The following is an 18878-nucleotide window of genomic DNA, read 5'->3' on the forward strand; positions in this document are numbered from 1 at the left end:
GTGTGTGTGTGTGTGGACAGCCCATAATTTCACTTTCAAATATCACATATGTAGTGTATATATATATCAATCAGTCCCAGCGTTCCCCGTGTGTTGGATAGTCGTCGGCCCCCGTGTATCCCATGTGGTGGATAGTCGTCGGCCCCGGCGTGTCCCTTGACATAAATGGCATAATTGAAGGGAACCTGTCATCAGGATTGTGCACAGTAACTACAGACACTGTCAGGTCAGCGCCGTTATACTGATTACAGTGATACCCGGTGATGAAATCCGTCTTGTGGTTGTTGTGTAATCTGGATATTCAGTTTTGAGGTAATGATATGCTCGTGCTCCAGGGTGCCCTGTGGGGGGGTCTTCATGGTGCTAAGGTATTCACCTGTATGGCTTCTGACAGGTCACTGATCCCTCACTGACCCGCCCCCTATTTTACATACTGAATATATATATATCTATCTATCTATCTCTTGGTGGGAAAAAAATCCCCAGACGCTGGCGGTGGCCCCTGCGCTGCAGCATGATTGTATATGTAATGAGTATATAATTTGTTTAAGGTTATCCTGAAATTCATAAAAAAAAATCAGTTTGAAAAAATGGCGCCGGCTGCTCCATCGTTGTAGAGAAAAAAAAATATATCCTCCTCCAAGATGGCACCGCCAGTGCCTGTGTAGTAGCAGCTATTGGATCACCTTTATATACACCGATAGCTGCTACTGTGCAGGTTGTGGTTTACAAATACTGATGTAAAATATTGAACGTGTGAACAGGGCCTTAGGCTGGTTTCACATTAGCGTCTTTTTGTGCTGCGTTTTTGTGCATACGTGCGCATGCGTTTTTCCCCCCTATCTTTAACATGGGTGCGCATTGTCATGCATTTGTACGCGTTTGTTTGCGCATGCGTTTTTTTTGTAGTGTGCGTTGCATTTTTGGTCCATCCGACCTGTCTCAAAAAAAAGCATGAGCACGCAATGTGCACGGAATGCACCGAAAAACACATTAAAGTCTATGGGAGCGCCGGCGTGCGCATAGTTATGCGCACGTCAGGGTTTAAAACGCATGCGTTTTGGGGTAAAAACCATGCGTAAAAGCCAAGAAAGCGCATTAAAAATGCATGATGCTTTTTTTATGTGCGTTTGCCCTGCGCACGCAGCGCAAAAAAAAACGCTAGTGTGAAAGTAGCCTTATTCTGTATATACACTGTATAGTACCACTTCTCCTGTCTTGTTGTCGGAGAGGCTCCATTGCACTTCTGGATTGTCATTATTCGTTAATTTTTATATTTCTATGGCCAAACAAAAATAAATCTTGGAAAACCTGTTTAAATGGGTTACCCCAAATAATCCCCTCTCCTCAGAATATGGGATAACTTACCAATCTCTGGGATCCCCATAATCCTAAGAACCGGAGCTCTGAAGAGCATCATGTAAATAGAGCTGTGGTCGATCCTGCGCATTACGGCGCCTCCTCAAATACACTGTGTTCCAAATTATTATGCAAATTGGATTTAAGTGTCATAAAGATGTTATTTTTTGTTTTTCAAATAAACTCATAGATGGCATTGTGTATCAGGGCTCTTTGGATCACTGAAATCAATCTCAAACGCCTGTGATAATTAGTGTACAAGATGAGCTCAATTAAAGGAAAACTACTTAAGAATGATGTTCCACATTATTAAGCAGGGCACAGGTTTCAAGGAATTTAGGAAATAAAAAGGATCTCTCTGCTGCTGAAAAGCATCAAATGTGCAATGTCTTGGTCAAGAGATGAAAACATTAGATATTTCCCAAAAACTTAAACGTGATCATTGTACTGTTAAGAGATTTGTGGTTGATTCTGAGCACAGACATGTTTGTGCTGATAAAGGCAGAATGAGGAAGGTTTCTGCCAGGCAGGTTCATCGGATTAAGAGAGCAGCTGCTAAAAAGCCATTACAAACCAGCAAACACATATTTAAAGCTGCTGGTGCCTCTGGAGTCCCTCGAACCTCAAGGTGTAGGATCCTTCAAAGGCTTGCTGTGGTGCATAAACCTACTATTCAGCCACCCCTAAACAGTGTTCACAAGCAGAAATGGTTGCAGTGGGCCCAGACATACATGAAGACTAATTTTCAAACAGTCTTGTTTACTGATGAGTGTCGAGCAACCCTGGATGGTCCAGATGGATGGAGTAGGGGATGGTTGGTGGATGGCCACTATGTCCCAACAAGGCTGCGACGTCAGCAAGGAGGTCGAGGAGTCATGTTTTGGGCCGGAATCATGGGGAAACAGCTGGTAGGGCTCTTTAAGGTGTGAAAATGACCTCTGCAAAGTATATAGAGTTTCTGACTGACAGCTGTCTTCCATGGTATAAAAAGCAGAAACATGCCTTCAGGAGCAAAATCATTTTCATGCATGTCAATGCACCATCTCATGCTGCAAAGAATACCTCTGAGTCATTGACTGCTATAGGCATAAAAGGAGATAAACTCATGGTGTGGCCACCATCTTCCCCTGACCTCAACCCTGTAGAGAACCTTTGGAGTATCATCAAGCAAAAGATCTATGAGGGTGGGAGGCAGTTCACATCAAAACAGCAGCTCTGGGAGGCTATTCTGACTTCATGCAAAGAAATACAAGCAGAAACTCTCCAAAAACTCCCAAGTTCAATGTATGCAAGAATTGTGAAGGTGATATCAAAGAAGGGTTCCTATGTTAACATGTAACTTGGCCTGTTAAGCTATTTAACTCCAAAATATCCTTTTTGTTCAGTGAATGTGACCTCCTAATGCTGCAAATTCCACAAATGAGCATTTTCAGTTCTTTAAAACAGATCAAATGTTTAGAAATTCTACAGTGCCTAATAATTTGGAACAGTGCAATTTGAGTTTTTATTCATTTTGGAGATTATACTGTTATTATTGGGAGGTTTCTTCAACAAAATTTGATGTATACTCTAACCGGTGATGACTTTTATTAGACTGACTGTCATTTGTACTGACTATTTAGGAAAATCAGAGAAAAATATCATTTGCATAATAATTTGGAACACAGTGTAGCTCCTTTAAAGCACCACTCCACCATTGTTTTTATTGCCCGGCTGGAGTGGTGCTTTAAATGTAAGTTCGCTGCCCCCCGTCTCATACTCACCTTCCGCTGCCTTCATTGGTCTCCAGCATTGCTCCGGTTCGTCTCCTGTGAATAGTGACCTACTCGCAGCTCTAGTGTTCATGGAGCGGCGCGGAGATCACCTTTCAGTACAAGTCTAGGAGAACCTTGTCCAGGCCTCGTTCTGGCTCCAATAACCTTGTACTGAGAGCTTGTGATGTAACTCCTGACCTCCGGCTGTCAGAAGCTGTGCTTACAAAATGGCACCGTGGGACCGGAGCGGTGCTGAAAAGACAATGGAGGTTGAGAATATCACTGGGGCTAGGGGGTTTACACTTGAAGCGCCACTCCAGTACTGAAAAAAAACAAACCACTGCCTAAGTGAATAAAAACCCACTGATCGAGGGTGGGACGTGTTATAGTATGTGGGCTGGAGGGATTAGTGTGGCAGGGCTGCTTTTTGTCTCCGTCCGATCCTGCTCAGGCACCTTTTCCTTTCTGTTAGCTACCTTTAATATCCTTGTTTTTTGAAGCTCATTCTCCTGTCTCTTGCGTATCGGATATACAGCTACCACTGTGCCATCAGTGGTCTAGTGAGTAGTCACATCTGTCCCACGTCCTCAGCATCTACGTGCACCATCATTGGCACCTCCACTTCCCTGTTCCTTTCCTCACCCGTTACGAATTTTTGAAATTGCTAGGTCTCTGGAAACAAAGTTTAGTTCTGATTAAAAAAAAAAAAAAAATTGGTCACCTGGAGCAGTCAAAGCCTTTTGTTTTTCGGTTTAATATCACCATAATGTAACACAAAGCACGTAACACAGCCAATCCCCCTGCTCATGCAACTGTCCCTGCCTAGGCTATAAGCGGAATATATCAGCAAACACAAGATTAGCCCTTACAGGGACTGTTAATATACTGGTGCTGAAGCATCGTCAACACTACAGCACTCTGATTCACTATACTGTGCACACACAGGCCTGTATCACCACTCTCTCCCTCCAATAAGGACTGTCCCTGAGCTATGCACTGGCGTCAGTATGTGGAGCGTGGTGGCGCCTGTTCTTTTATAACCCTTGATTATATAATACGACCCACCAATCACAGTAATGCCACTACTGAGATGGCTACGGCATTACAGTGACTGGCAGGCAATCCCCTGCATGTTTATTAGCTGTGTAACAGACACCAAACATGTAGAGTGGGGATTCGAACTTCAAATCCGAGCAACGGCTAATGCTCACCGAGTATTTCCAAGCACCCAGATACTCAAGTGATATCAGAGTATCACTGAGCACCTTCGCTCACCCCTAGTAATTACCCTTGCTCATTTAATTATACGACTATCTTATGTTTTTGTACAATTTGTCAATAACATATGTAGACAGAGGAATATCTAGGCTTCCTGGCACCCAGGGCAAGAATTTGGTTCGGCGCCCCCCCCCCCCCCAAGTACATATGCGATTTGCACAGTTAGTCATGTACCCACGAGCTGCTCTCCCTAATGCTCTCAATGTTCAGTAAAAAACTGAGAGAAGCAGGAAGAGAAGCTTGTTGTCAAGTATGAAAATCGCATATGAGTGAAGTGTCCATGTGATGACTACTGGAACCTGCAGAGCTGAGTCCTGACATTGCAGCTTCTGAATTCTCACAGCGAATGCACTGCACACTTTTAGGATTCTCCCTTGCCGATGTACAGTCATGTCAGCACAAGTATGTGATTTGTATACTTCTGGCCACATTCCGACTAGACGTGCAGGACCTCGCTCTGTTCATTTTCATTGAGTGAGGCCACACATGTCTAGTCAGCATGTGACCGCATGTATGTAAATTACCGGCACAAGAGAATCCTAACAGCGTTCAGTGAGAATTCAGAAGTCTGCAGTCACATAGAATGACAGCAGACTCAGCACAAACCTGGAGAACCCCTTTAATGTTCCTAACAAATAAAAACATGAGAATAAGTCAGTAGCACAAATAACATTTACATCCAAGTACCTTATAGATGACGTCGTCTCTGGAGTCGTTCTCCTTTTCTTCTTCTTGTCCAGACCCCATGATGAGTTTTCTCATCCACATCTCGTCTCTGCAGACTTCCATCTTCTCCGGTCTTCTGCAGCAGATCTCCACACGACGCCCTTAAAGATAGAAGTGTCATTATAATGCTCCTAAATAAAAATGTCTGCAATATACTGTCGCCTCACACTATTCCCCTCCCTCCTCTAACATCCCTCTGTTCACCATACTGTCTCATCATATATTTACCCCCTCACTCTCTATACTGTCTGCTCACACATACCCCTGATTCCCCATACTGTGTCCACATACATTAACCCATTCGCTCCCCATACTGTCTGCACCCAACCCCCATACTGTTTCCTCATACATACTGTGTCCTCAAATCTCCCCACACATTAAATCCCCCATCCACACTCCAAATCCCTCAGACACATTAAATACCCCCCATCCACACTCCAAATCCCTCACACACATTAAGTAACCCCCCCATCCACACTCCAAATCCCCCACACATTAAATAACCCCCATTCCCAAATCCCCCCCACACATTATGTACCCCCGACTCCAAATCCCCCACACATTAACCCCATCCCCACTCATTAACCCCCATGCCCACTCCAAATCCCCCCACACATTATGTACCCCCCACTCCAAATCCCCCACACATTAACCCCATCCCCACTCATTAACCCCCCAAACAATAACCCCCATCCCCACTCATTAATTCCACTCATTAACCCCCCGTCCCTACTCCCAAATCCCCCAACACATTATGTACCCCCCACTCCAAATCCCCCCACATTAACCCCCATCCCCATTCATTAACCCCTCACACATTAATTCCATCCCCACTCATTAACCCTCCACACATTAATTCCATCCCCACACATTAACCCCCATCCCCACTCATTAACCCGCCACACATTAACCCCCCACACATTAACCCCCATCCCCACTCATTAACCCCCCACACATTAACCCCATCCCCACTCATTGACCCCCCACACAGTAACCCCCATCCCCTCATTAACCCTACTACACATTAACCCCATCCCCACTCATCAACCACCATCCCCACACATTAAGCCCCCATGCATTAACCCCCATCCCCACTCATTAACCCCCCACACATTAACCCCATCCCCATTCTTTAACCCCCCCACACATTAACCCAAATCCCCACTCATTATCCCCACTACACATTAACCCCATCCCCACTCTTTAATCCCCCACACACACATTAAACCCCACTACACATTAACCCCATCCCCACTCTTTAATCCCCCACACACATTAACCACCATCCCCACTCATTAACCCCACTACATATTAACCCCATCCCCACTCTTTAACCCCCCACACATTAGCCCCATCCCCACTCATTAACCCCACTACACATTAACCCCATCCCCACTCTTTAACCCCCCCCACACATTAACCCTATCCCCAGTCATTAACCCCACTACACATTAACCCCATCCCCACTCATTAACCCCCCCACATCTCCCATCTTTAGTGGTTTCTTCAGCTCCACATTGGAGCACACTTACCACCAGCGCTGAGCGTGATCACATGACATGTCACGCTGCTGACGTCGCTCTGGCCCGGCGGTCAGAGATGCAATACATCATCTATACAGACGCCAGTACAATTGTTCCCTGGGAGTCGGCACGCGCACCTTCAGCTGACACAGAGAAACGCCGACTTTCAGGCCCGGGGGGGGCGGTAGAACGCAGCCGCCAGGGAGGACACTGTGGACCGCTGCATTAGGCGCGGTCAGGACTGCGCCCCCTGCCGGCTGCGCCCGGGGCAACTGCCCTGGCTGCCCCCCCCCCTAGATACGCCCCTGTATGTAGAGTCTTCCCATCTGAGTTATTTTTGACGTCGACAAAATACGATGTTCTAGTAATTTATTTTTCACATTCTACTGTAGGTATGAGAATGGTTTCTCTGTGTGGAGTTTTTGATGGTTAAAGGGGATACCCACTACTTGGACAACCCCTTCTCACTGGAATGTAAAAAATGTATCCAGCTTCTACTCTACAATTCCAAGACATGTTGAAAATTATGAATTCATTATTTTTTCAAAGTCAAAATATATATTCTTTGATTCTTGGTTGAAACATGTAGGAAAAATGTATTTAAAGAACATACGGAGCATAGGGAAAAGACTAATAGAATACTAAATGCATTTCGAAAGCAAGTGCGTTCTTAAACTTGGTTTACTGTCTTCACTTTTGGACATATCACACTATAAGAGTAAGTCAGAGAGCAGTCGCAGTCTTGGCTTCCTTTTGATGTTCAATACATCCGAAGGCAGGAACAATGAAGCCAGTGCTGATTCGGCGCTGGGCTCGTGTTATGTAACAACCTCACATAAGCCCAGGGAACACGAGTGCCAAGACCACTTGAACAGCGCCAGCATGGAAAATGAATATGCGTGTCTTTATTTGAAATATGACAAACATAAGGAATGACAAGGTGTTGTCCTAGTAATGAAGAACCCCTTTAAGAAATACAATTTTTGGTGAAAGCATTTCCTACATTATGAACATGAAAAAGACTTCTCCCTTGTGTGGGTTCTTTGGTGTGTAACAAGATTATATTTCCTATTAAAACATTTCTCACATTCTGAACAGGAAAAAGGCTTCACCCCTGAGTGGGTTCTCTGGTGCCTAATCAAAGCCGATTTCTGATTAAAACATTTGCCACATTCTGAACAGGAAAAAGGCTTCTCCCCTGTGTGGGTTCTCTGGTGCTTAACCAAAGCAGATTTTTCGTTAAAACATTTCCCACATTCTGAACAGGAAAAAGGCTTCTCCCCTGTGTGTGTTCTCAGGTGAATAATAAGATCTCTCTTCACGTTAAAACATTTCCCACATTCTGAACATGAAAAAGGTTTCACCCCTGTGTGGGTTCTTTGGTGTCTAACAAGATTACCTTTGTTATTAAAACATTTCCCGCATTCTGAACATGTAAAAGGCTTCTCCCCTGTGTGGGTTCTTTGGTGTATAACAAGTTTGCCCTTTTGGTTAAAACATTTCCTACATTCTGAACAAGAAAAAGGCTTCTCCCCTGTGTGAGTTATTTGGTGTATAACAAGTTTGCACTTCTGGTTAAAACATTTCCCACATTCTGAACAGGAAAAAGGCTTCTCCCCTGTGTGGGTTCTTTGGTGTATAACAAGTTTGACCTTTTGGTTAAAACATTTCCCACATTCTGAACAGGAAAAAGGTTTCTCCCCTGTGTGGCATCTTTGGTGTATAACAAGAATGCATTTCTGTTGAAAACATTTCCCACATTCTGAACAGGAAAAAGGCTTCTCCCCTGTGTGAGTTCTCTGGTGCTTAACCAAATCTGATTTCTGTGTAAAACAATTCCCACATTCTGAACAGGAAAAAGGTTTCTCCCCTGTGTGGCTTCTTTGGTGTATAACAAGAATGCATTGCTGTTGAAAACATTTCCCACATTCCGAACAGGAAAAAGGTTTCTCCCCTGTGTGGGATCTTTGGTGTTTAACAAGATGTGATTTGTATGTAAAATATTTTCCACACTTATAACAAGAAAATCTTTTCTCCACTGTGTGAATTTTTGGATGTTTAAGAAAAGACTTTTCGATGGGAAAACTGTTTCCATATTCTGAACATGATAATGGCTTCTTGGATTTAGTAGTGTTTCCGTTTTTAACGCTTATTTTGTGACTCTGAATTTCCTTAGTTGTTGCCAATGAATCAGAAGACAAGACCTGTTTTAAAGACTCAGATGAGAGATCTTTGCTCTGAAGGGATGATGGTATATCTGGAGTAATGGCATTTACTTCAATTGTATCCAGTGGAATCTCAAAATCATCCGATTTAAAAATTGAACATGTCAGCTGTTCATCTAATCTTCCGGTACAGTCATCTGCCAAGATATAAATTAGTATTTTTGAGTATCATTTACCATTTCTACTTAAACTGTCTGTAAAAATGGCAAGTTATGTAAAAATATTGAATTCTTGACCAACACAATGACAGCTCACAGTGTAATAGAAAATCTCATAGGATGAACCAGTGGAGCGTGGTGTTCAACTATTTGTTCATTCTGCCTCCCAAATATGGAATAAAAAGCCACAAAGAAACATTATGTTGACGAACCTAATACCAATAAAAACTTCTATTCATCTTATAAAAAACAAGTCCCCACTCAGGTCCATCATCTGTCAGTGGAAAAACAGGAGGTTTCCACATTATTAGTGGCTCAAAGGCTCTTGAAAAGAAATATGGCTTCCATTAACCAATCCAGTAATAACCATTCCCCCAGAGTCAAAATCCCCCCTCACTGAGAAGAACCCACTTAATTTACAGTGTGCGTCTCCTGGAGCACAATCTGGGCACTATGTGTTGGGTAATAAAATGGCATATTTGCAATTTTTTTTCTCCCACATCCACTGTGTGCTTGTTTCCAGAAAGTGCCTGTGGAATAAAAAATTGTCGCTACTCCAATAGATAAGTTCTCTGAGGGTTATAATTTCCAAAATGGAGTCATTTTATGGGGATTCCTACAGCTCTTATTTTCTGAAATTTTGTAATATTAGGGCTATAGCAGATGGTGTATTCATAAGTAACCTGAGGCACAAAAAATTTTTTAATTTTGCAGAAAAATATTTATTGAACATGGAACATGAAAAATACAGACTCCCCAACGTTTCGGCTAAACTAAGCCTTTATCAAGGGTTCATCTATAAAAAGAATAACCATAACATAAAATCAACAAAGTATGTTGGGAAAATTTTCATTATCATACAAAATCAATTCTTTAATCAGATTATGTAGATATTTTTTGCCAGCATAAATAAGAAAAAAGAAACAATTCCATCCAGTAGGTGTATCATAATTTTCTGTTAAGAAGAAAACACATTACATATGTAAGTATATGCGCACATATAAAAAGTAAAAGTGTATATAAAAAAACAAAACAATAAGGTGAACGCCAGAATAATACCTGTATAATCAAGTGTTCCACTCTTAAATGTTCTAAAGGACAAAACAAAAAGGGAAAATTCTAAGTGTCCAAAAATAAAAATATAGCCCAAGAGAATAAAAGAAAGATGCCATAAACAGACCTGTATTAAATGCACACAATGAGTACAGGGGACCACGCCGCCGTCTTGGTAGGAAGAAATGTGTACCAGACGGGGAGGAGGTTAATTTATTTAAAGCTATGAAAATCATCAAAATCAACTGCAGCTGAGAGTTAAGTGATCACATATGTGTAAGCGCAACCCGCGCGTGCGCTGTCCGCCCAGCAGGACGGAAGTGGGGAAGAGAAACAAGGAAGTGTGGCAAAGCGACTCAGCGCATCTACGATGGCATAACCAGCGCATGCGCTGTCCGCCCAACAGGACGGAAGTGGGAAAGAGAGGAAGTGTGGCAAGAGCGGTTCAGTGTAATTATATGTCAAGTTGTTATGACAACCGCGCTTGCGTGGTATAGCTAATCGGACGGAGATAAGGAAAGAAGATAAAGGAATTGTGGCTGAGACTAACAGGCGTGGGCACATAACGTTATCCTATCTAAAACTAAAAGTATCATAACAACCTAATGATACTCATATTACTTACGCGACATGTTTTTTTATTTTTTTATTATTTTTTTCTTTTTTTCAGACTTAATAATATGCTGTAACAAGGTATTGAACGATTATTTATAATAGATTTATTGTTTAAATTTTCCCCTCTTTTTCCTCCATGTCCTCCCCTTTTTTTCCCCATTTTTGTTTTTTCTAAAAAAATTTTTTATTATACTGATATAGATGCCATAATTTTTGATTATTTTTTGTTAATATACTATACTCTGTTTGTAACATGTCGCGTAAGTAATATGAGTATCATTAGGTTGTTATGATACTTTTAGTATCATAACAAGGGGCCTTAGAGTATCACTCAGGCCTACTCTCTTTTCTGATAAACTCGATTTTTGTAATAAATTTGAGGCGATTTTGAATAAATGTTCTATGGATCTAATTTTACTTACGGTGGAATTTTTGCAGAAGGAGTTGTCTAGTATGGATAATGGAATTAATAATGCTGAAGTGCAACTACGAGGAACACTTTCACAAGAGGAATTTGAAAAAATTAAAACACAGGTTGAAAAATTGAATACAGAATTTCGTGTTCAATTACAAGAACGTAAAAGGGTTAAGTTTTTGAGAGATGCTGATGATTATCAGCGCAATAATGTGTATTTTTGGAGAAATTTAAGTTCATCAAGAGAAAGGAGAACAACGAGAAGGTGGGATTCATCTTTTTCTAACAGTTCTGACAGTGACACCTCCAGAAGTTACTTCCGTACTTTTTCACAGAGACGAGGAAGAGGATCAAGAAATCGGAATAGGGGAACCCAAGGAGGGTCTGACTCCACTTCTTCTCGAGTACAGACTAGATCCCAGGTAAACTCAGACCAATTGGTCTATAATATCTCATCACATATTTTGTCTCTTTCAGAAATATCAGCTTTACAGAAAGGCTTATCTTTTTGTCCAACACCAAGGTTTAATGAATTTACCCTTGACCAGGAGATTCAACGTTTTTTCAGATTGTTGAGATTGAAGGTACATTTCTCAAAGGACATATCTGACATACAATCCTCAGGAGAGGCTCCTTCGCTTGAGTATAATGCAAATATGTTGACCTTGAAACAACTTAATTTGTATAAACCTAGTAATTTTATGCCACCTAGATCTTATCATCCTGTTGAGACATATTAGTCTGGTTAAAAAAGATATAGAGAATAAAATACATGAAATTCATGGTGGTCATTACCGTATTTTAAACAACATGTCGAGGTCTGAACGTATTGCTATAGATGGTCTGTTCAGAAATAAACAGTTGATTGTGAAACCAGCCGACAAGGGTGGATCAATTGTAATAATGGATAGACAATACTACATTGACGAGATTTATTCCCAATTGAGTAATCACAGTGTTTATCAATTGGTTCCTACTGACCCATCCTCCTCTATTATGTCTGAGATACAAGATATGATACATCATTTTTCATCATTAGGTGTCATTGATACCAAACTGAGTGAATTTCTAATTAATTCTCACCCGATTATACCAGTATTTTACACACTACCAAAAATACACAAAGATCTGACACGTCCTCTGGAAGACCTATTGTTGCCTCCACTAACTCATTATTGTCACCGTTAACAATTGTTCTTGAAAAAATTCTTTCTCCTCTTCTGCAATTCATTCCCTCATGGTTAAGGGATATGTCACACTTCTTGTCTAGTATAAAGGCACTTAATGGGGTTTCTAAGAATTGTTATTTGGTTACTCTTGACGTAACGAGTCTGTACACCAGTATTGATCATATGAGAGGGATTCAAGCTGTTAAAAAATTTTTGGACAGGAACACTAGCCTCTCAGATGATGTTAAAACTTTTTGTATCTCTATTTTAACGATCGTTCTTACAAAAAACTTTTTCCTTTTTGAGGATAAATTTTTTATTCAAGTAAGTGGAACAGCTATGGGGTCGAATGTGGCGCCCCCTTACGCCAATATTTTTATGGCGGAATTTGAATCGGATTTTGTTTATTCCCATTGCCTCTTCCAACAGTATGTTATACTTTGGAAGAGGTATATAGATGATATTTTTTTCATTTGGTCAGGAGACTTGGTTTCTTTGGAAATGTTTTTTCAGGATATCAATACAAAGATTGACAGTTTGTCATTCACCATGCAGTATGATCTTGAGTCTGTATCCTTTTTGGATACTAAAGTTATTAAGGGAAATGATGGTTCTCTTTCCACGGATCTTTTTGTGAAACCGACGGATAGAAACAGTCTCTTGCATTTCACCAGTTGTCATCCTAAGCATATTAAGAGATCTCTTCCTAGATCACAGCTCCTTAGAGTCGATAGGATTGTTTCTGATGTATCTAAACGGAGTCTCCGCTTTAGTGAAATGAAATCAAAATTTATCTCCCGCGGATACCCTGACTCTTTTTTAACCCAATCTTCTAGGCCAGAACCCAAATCTACTATTAAGACGAAGAGGGTTGCCTTTGTGAATACATACCATCCCTTTATGTATCTGATTCACAAAATTATCCGCCAACATTGGCCTGTTCTCTCCGAATCTTATCCCTCTATTTCAGAGTTTCAAAATCCTCCTCTGATTTGTCATAAGAAATCTCCCAACTTACGTAACCTTTTGGTGAGGGCTGATGTTGGTAGCACACGGATGGCCAATAAACAAAAATTTATTAGATCTCAACGCAAGGGGACATTCCCTTGTCTACACTGTTTACAGTGTTCCAACATCGTGAAAGGAGATACTTTCAGTCATCCTAGATCAGGAAGGATCTTCCCAATTAGGGATTATTTTAGCTGTGATTCTACTTATGTTGTTTATTGGATTAAAAGTCCATGCGGTCTCGGATATGTCGGGGAAACTACGCAGCATATCCGAGACCGCATTTCACAACACAAATCGACTATTCGTTGCAAGAGAACTCTGTTACCTATTCCGGCACATTTTATTTCTCATAACCATAACATTTCCCAACTCCGGTATCAAGTGTTAGAGCATGTACCACAGGCAAGAAGAGGTGGTAATAGGATACAAAAATTAAAGGAGAGAGAATCTTATTGGATCTTTGTTCTTCAGACGTTAGAACCCCATGGCCTTAATAGAGAATATGAAGTTTTTTATTGATTTCTTCTTTTTCATTGATTTATGCTGAACTTAGTGTAGGTGTTTAACCTTTAGTCTCTATTAGATTAGGATAGGTTATTTGACACATAGATATATGCGTGTATTTGATACGGGCATATATTTTTGTGCATACATGTTGGTTTTTGTTTGGGTGTATTTGTATATGTATATGTATGTGTATATATATGTGTGTAAATCTATGTAAATGAGTACGTGTAGAAATGGGGATATATTTACGCATTGTATGTCCATATGTATGTATATGCGTATATACTTATTTTTTTCGTTTTTTCAGACTTAATAATATGCTGTAACAAGGTATTGAATGATTATTTATAATAGATTTATTGTTTAAATTTTCCCCCCTTTTTCCTCCATGTCCTCCCCTTTTTTTCCCCATTTTTGTTTTTTCTATATATTTTTTTAAAAAAAATTTTTTATTATACTGATATAGATGCCATAATTTTTGATTATTTTTTGCTAATATACCATACTGTTTGTAACATGTCGCGTAAGTAATACGAGTATCATTAGGTTGTTATGATACTTTTAGTTTTAGATAGGATAACGTTATGTGCCCACGCCTGTTAGTCTCAGCCACAATTCCTTTATCTTCTTTCCTTATCTCCGTCCGATTAGCTATACCGCGCAAGCGCAGTTGTCATAACAACTTGACATATAATTACACTGAACCGCTCTTGCCACACTTCCTCTCTTTCCCACTTCCGTCCTGTTGGGCGGACAGCGCATGCGCTGGTTATGCCATCGTAGATGTGCTGAGTCGCTTTGCCACACTTCCTTGTTTCTCTTCCCCACTTCCGTCCTGCTGGGCGGACAGCGCATGCGCGGGTTGCGCTTACACATATGTGATCACTTAACTCTCAGCTGCAGTTGATTTTGATGATTTTCATAGCTTTAAATAAATTAACCTCCTCCCCGTCTTGTACACATTTCTTCCTACCAAGAAGGCAGCGTGGTCCCCTGTACTCATTGTGTGCATTTAATACAGGTCTGTTTATGGCATCTTTCTTTTATTCTCTTGGGCTATATTTTTATTTTTGGACACTTAGAATTTTCCCTTTTTGTTTTGTCCTTTAGAACATTTAAGAGTGGAACACTTGATTATACAGGTATTATTCTGGCGTTCACCTTATTGTTTTGTTTTTTTATATACACTTTTACTTTTTATATGTGCGCATATACTTACATATGTAATGTGTTTTCTTCTTAACAGAAAATTATGATACACCTACTGGATGGAATTGTTTCTTTTTTCTTATTTATGCTGGCAAAAAATATCTACATAATCTGATGAAAGAATTGATTTTGTATGATAATGAAAATTTTCCCAACATACTTTGTTGATTTTATGTTATGGTTATTCTTTTTATAGATAAACCCTTGATAAAGGCTTAGTTTAGCCGAAACATTGGGGAGTCTGTATTTTTCATGTTCCATGTTCAATAAATATTTTTCTGCAAAATTAAAAAAATTTTTGTGCCTCAGGTTACTTATGAATATATTGCTCTTTTTCCTGGTGGCTTGGTTAGCTTTCCCCATTCTCTATTATTATAGCAGATGGTGTGTCACATCTCCTCTGAGATCTGCTCCTACGATGTCATCAGGCATGTCCTTATTCATATGGCAGGCGGGGCTGGTAATAGAGTAGACATTGTTACCAAAAGCTCTGGACGACATAGGCTCAATTCAGCCACTAAGATTAGGGTGCCTGGGACAAGAAGTACCATCTAGTCTGGCAGTATGGGTGTTTGAGCTGTCCAGCTGAAGTAATCTGCTCCCTGATTCAGCCAATTGGATAGCACCATATTCTATGAAAGCTCGAAGCATATTGCTGGAAACTGCCAGATACAGCCTTGTTCTCCTCTGGTTTAGTGATCTGTGCTTATCTCATGGCTTGTATATTTGTTTCCTGTTGTGATCCCGGCCTGTTAGCTGACAACTGTTACATCTGAATTACTATTTTCTCTACCTTACTGGTTCTGACACGGCTACCTGACTGTTGTTCTTCCCATTTCACACCACCGAAAAGAAGGCATAACTGTGGCCCAAGCTAGGGGTGTATCTATGCAAGTCCAAATCCATGTAGCGGTGTTAAAGGGTGATGAGCTGGATAATCCCTGGGAGCAGGAAAATGGAGTAGATAGCGCCAAGCCTGTTCGTGGTGGCCATTTTTGGAGCTGCCAGGAGGTCACAAACACTGCTCCTAATACATTGTGTCTGCAAGCTATTCCAGTAAGATCTGGATTCAGATAGCTAAATGGCGCTCCTTCCCTTCTCAACCCTGAAATGTGCCCAGGCAGTAGTGTACAATCATATCTAGGGTATTGTCGGATACAAGAGAAGTTGTAAAATAATTTGTGAGGTCCATCTGTTTGCTATTACCTTTTGTGAAAGTGAAAAAATTGGGATTTAATTTGTGAAGAATTCTAAAATTATCACCACATGAAGTGACACACGTTAGATTTGAAAAATGGGCCCTGATTAGGAACACAAAACTGGCTGCATATTTTGTGAACCAACTACTGTAGTCAAAAACTGTGACTATAGACAAACTCAACTCAACAATCTTCATCAGTAATAAATAAGTAACTAGTGGGGAAACCTCTCTGGAGTAGTTACAGTAGGGGGCTTGTTGATTCTTGGCATCTAAATTATCATACATTTTCTGTCAGATGAGTTCCAAGAAGAAATATTAGATAGTCAAAGATAAGAGTAGAGAAAGTATTAGTGCTCCGCATTGCAGGAGAGATTGTGCAGTAATCTGAATTCCTTAGGATTGAAAACATAATGGAATTTATGACGTGGAGTGAATCCATGAAACCAGAGCTCGAGCCATGCCAACACATCTCCTGCAGGCGTGAATAAATGTATATTACAGCCATCAGCCACGCACAGCTTAGAGATATATCATGGCACAGGTGTAATGTTTTGAATATAGTTTATCATAATCCTCCTTGAAGTTAGTTGGTTTTAAGAGAAATAAAGGGAAACTCTGTTGTTATTGTACAGAAATTCACATTTAGCCTCAATGCACATTTAATGTTATCGATCATAAAAGCAAAGTTTGGCCAAAAAGACTGGACCTTGTCTTGTAGGGACCATATGAGCACATTCAGCAGCACAGAAGGGAGAGAAGATAGAATCATCCAATAAGATATCAGGATCTAGAAAGCCAACAGCATCATTACCCTCCACTTTCTCTTACAGGCCCATCATAATATTTTTCTTCAAGTGATTGTCTAACTTATCAGCACACACTACGTCATTTGGCTTTGTAGTTTACAGATCTGGGCATGCAACGGTCAGCGTCATCTAATCCCAGGGGGTAGGTGGATACTCCATGTTGTAAGTTCTATAGAAAAGGACTTAATTTCATGAAGTAACTTCAACATTTCCAAATGGAGCAGAATGTTGTGGTCTAGAGGCAAAATGGTGATCACACGATTGTGATATGAATGGACTAGACGATCGATAAAGCAGCCACAGCCGGTGACTGAGAAGAATCCTTGACTTTAGTGGTTATTACTCACCTGGGTAGTCATATGTAGGAATCTCCTCTGTACACCACTCATCAATCCTCACATATGTCTCTGTAGTATTAATATGGCTCAGATCGTCACCCTGAAACAAATAATGTAAAAGTCACAGACAGATGGAGAAGTCACATCTTTGATCAGCTCTAATCCTGCCATCTCCACCGTTCTCATCACACAAGTATAAAACATATAATACTGGTGGATAAAACAAGACCTTCACAGCTGTCGACACATCATATGGGAGATCTCATGACACCTGCTCTCCATCTACCTGATGATCCTGAGGAGCATTAGGATGTTCTTGTTTACAGTCTTGTGGAAGAAGAGGACAGGGACATCTCTCTGGTGTTGTCCTCTTACTGGATAGATCTGGAGGAAACACATACAAGGACTGAATTCATTATTTATATACAAAGTATTATAGGCCGTGAGTACTTAGTCCTGTCTATTACCTGGTGATGTGAGGGGTTGAGGAACCTCCATCATGATGTCCTTGTATGCATATTTGTGCGCTTCTAAATACTCCCACTCCTCCATGGAGAAATAGACAGTGACATCTTGAAACCTTATAGGAACCTGACACATACAATTATACTGTCATTCCCTGATCCCTTCATAGCATTACTGTATAATGGCCCAACATTCCCAGCAGTGTCACCTCTCCAGTCAGCAGCTCAATCATCTTGTAGGTGAGTTCTAGGATCTTCTGGTCATTGATGTCCTCATATACCAAAGAGTAACATCGAGGCCTTGGGATTGCACTCAGGGGTCTTCGCCATCCCTCAGACACAGGGTCCTGACAGCGCTCACTAGATGTCTTCTTCAATACCACGTAATCCTGGTGATGAAGAGACACATTAATAAATCTCGCTACAGACATTTCCAGAGTCCTCACCTCTCCAGTCCTGTCCATCTGTTATTCCTATAGATAAGAATGATGTAATGTGACGTCATCAGAATCTCTCACCTCTCCAGTAAGCCGGAAAAGGATCTCTAGGGTGAGGTGTAATATCCTCTCCGCCATCTTGTCTCTGTCCATATCCATCTTTTATGGGTAAATCAGGAAAATTCTCTTATAAAGAAGATCTTCACTGAGAGGATCTGATATTGTAGAGACCTGAATGAGAATAAGATGAGCCGCTGTAACATCATAAAAATCCTGTGTAATAATATAATTATTGGAAATATTAAATGAAACATATGAGGAGATAGAACATGTAGATGTTCTATTCTCTAGTCTTGTATGGACTGGAACATAAATTGAATTGCTGAGTAACATCTCCTCCATGCCCCCAATCACTGGCTATGTTGCTCACTGCTTCAGCAACTTATTGGCTGTAGGAAGCACAAGTTCATTGGGAATGACTAGGAAATACAGAGACTGGCCCGGACCCAAGCAGCAATGGTATTTTTGTTATTTTACAACATACCACGTTCTTCCCTGACATCTAGTAATAAAACCTATATATTTAGGCCACAGACAACAAGCAGTTTCTTCCTCGGAGTCGGCAGCTGA

The 18878-nt window shown here is 40.7% G+C and overlaps 1 pseudogene; it reads right to left on the reverse strand.

The window, feature by feature from the left end:
* The window catches only part of LOC141059292 (uncharacterized), a 156076-nt pseudogene extending 137514 nt beyond the window's left edge, over positions 1–18562 (reverse strand).
* Positions 18563–18878: the final 316 nt, after the last annotated feature.

The sequence above is a fragment of the Dendrobates tinctorius genome, unplaced genomic scaffold (assembly GCF_039654945.1).
Source record: "Dendrobates tinctorius isolate UK_male_01 unplaced genomic scaffold, ASM3965494v1 ptg000226l, whole genome shotgun sequence".
NCBI classification, from domain to species: domain Eukaryota; kingdom Metazoa; phylum Chordata; class Amphibia; order Anura; family Dendrobatidae; genus Dendrobates; species Dendrobates tinctorius.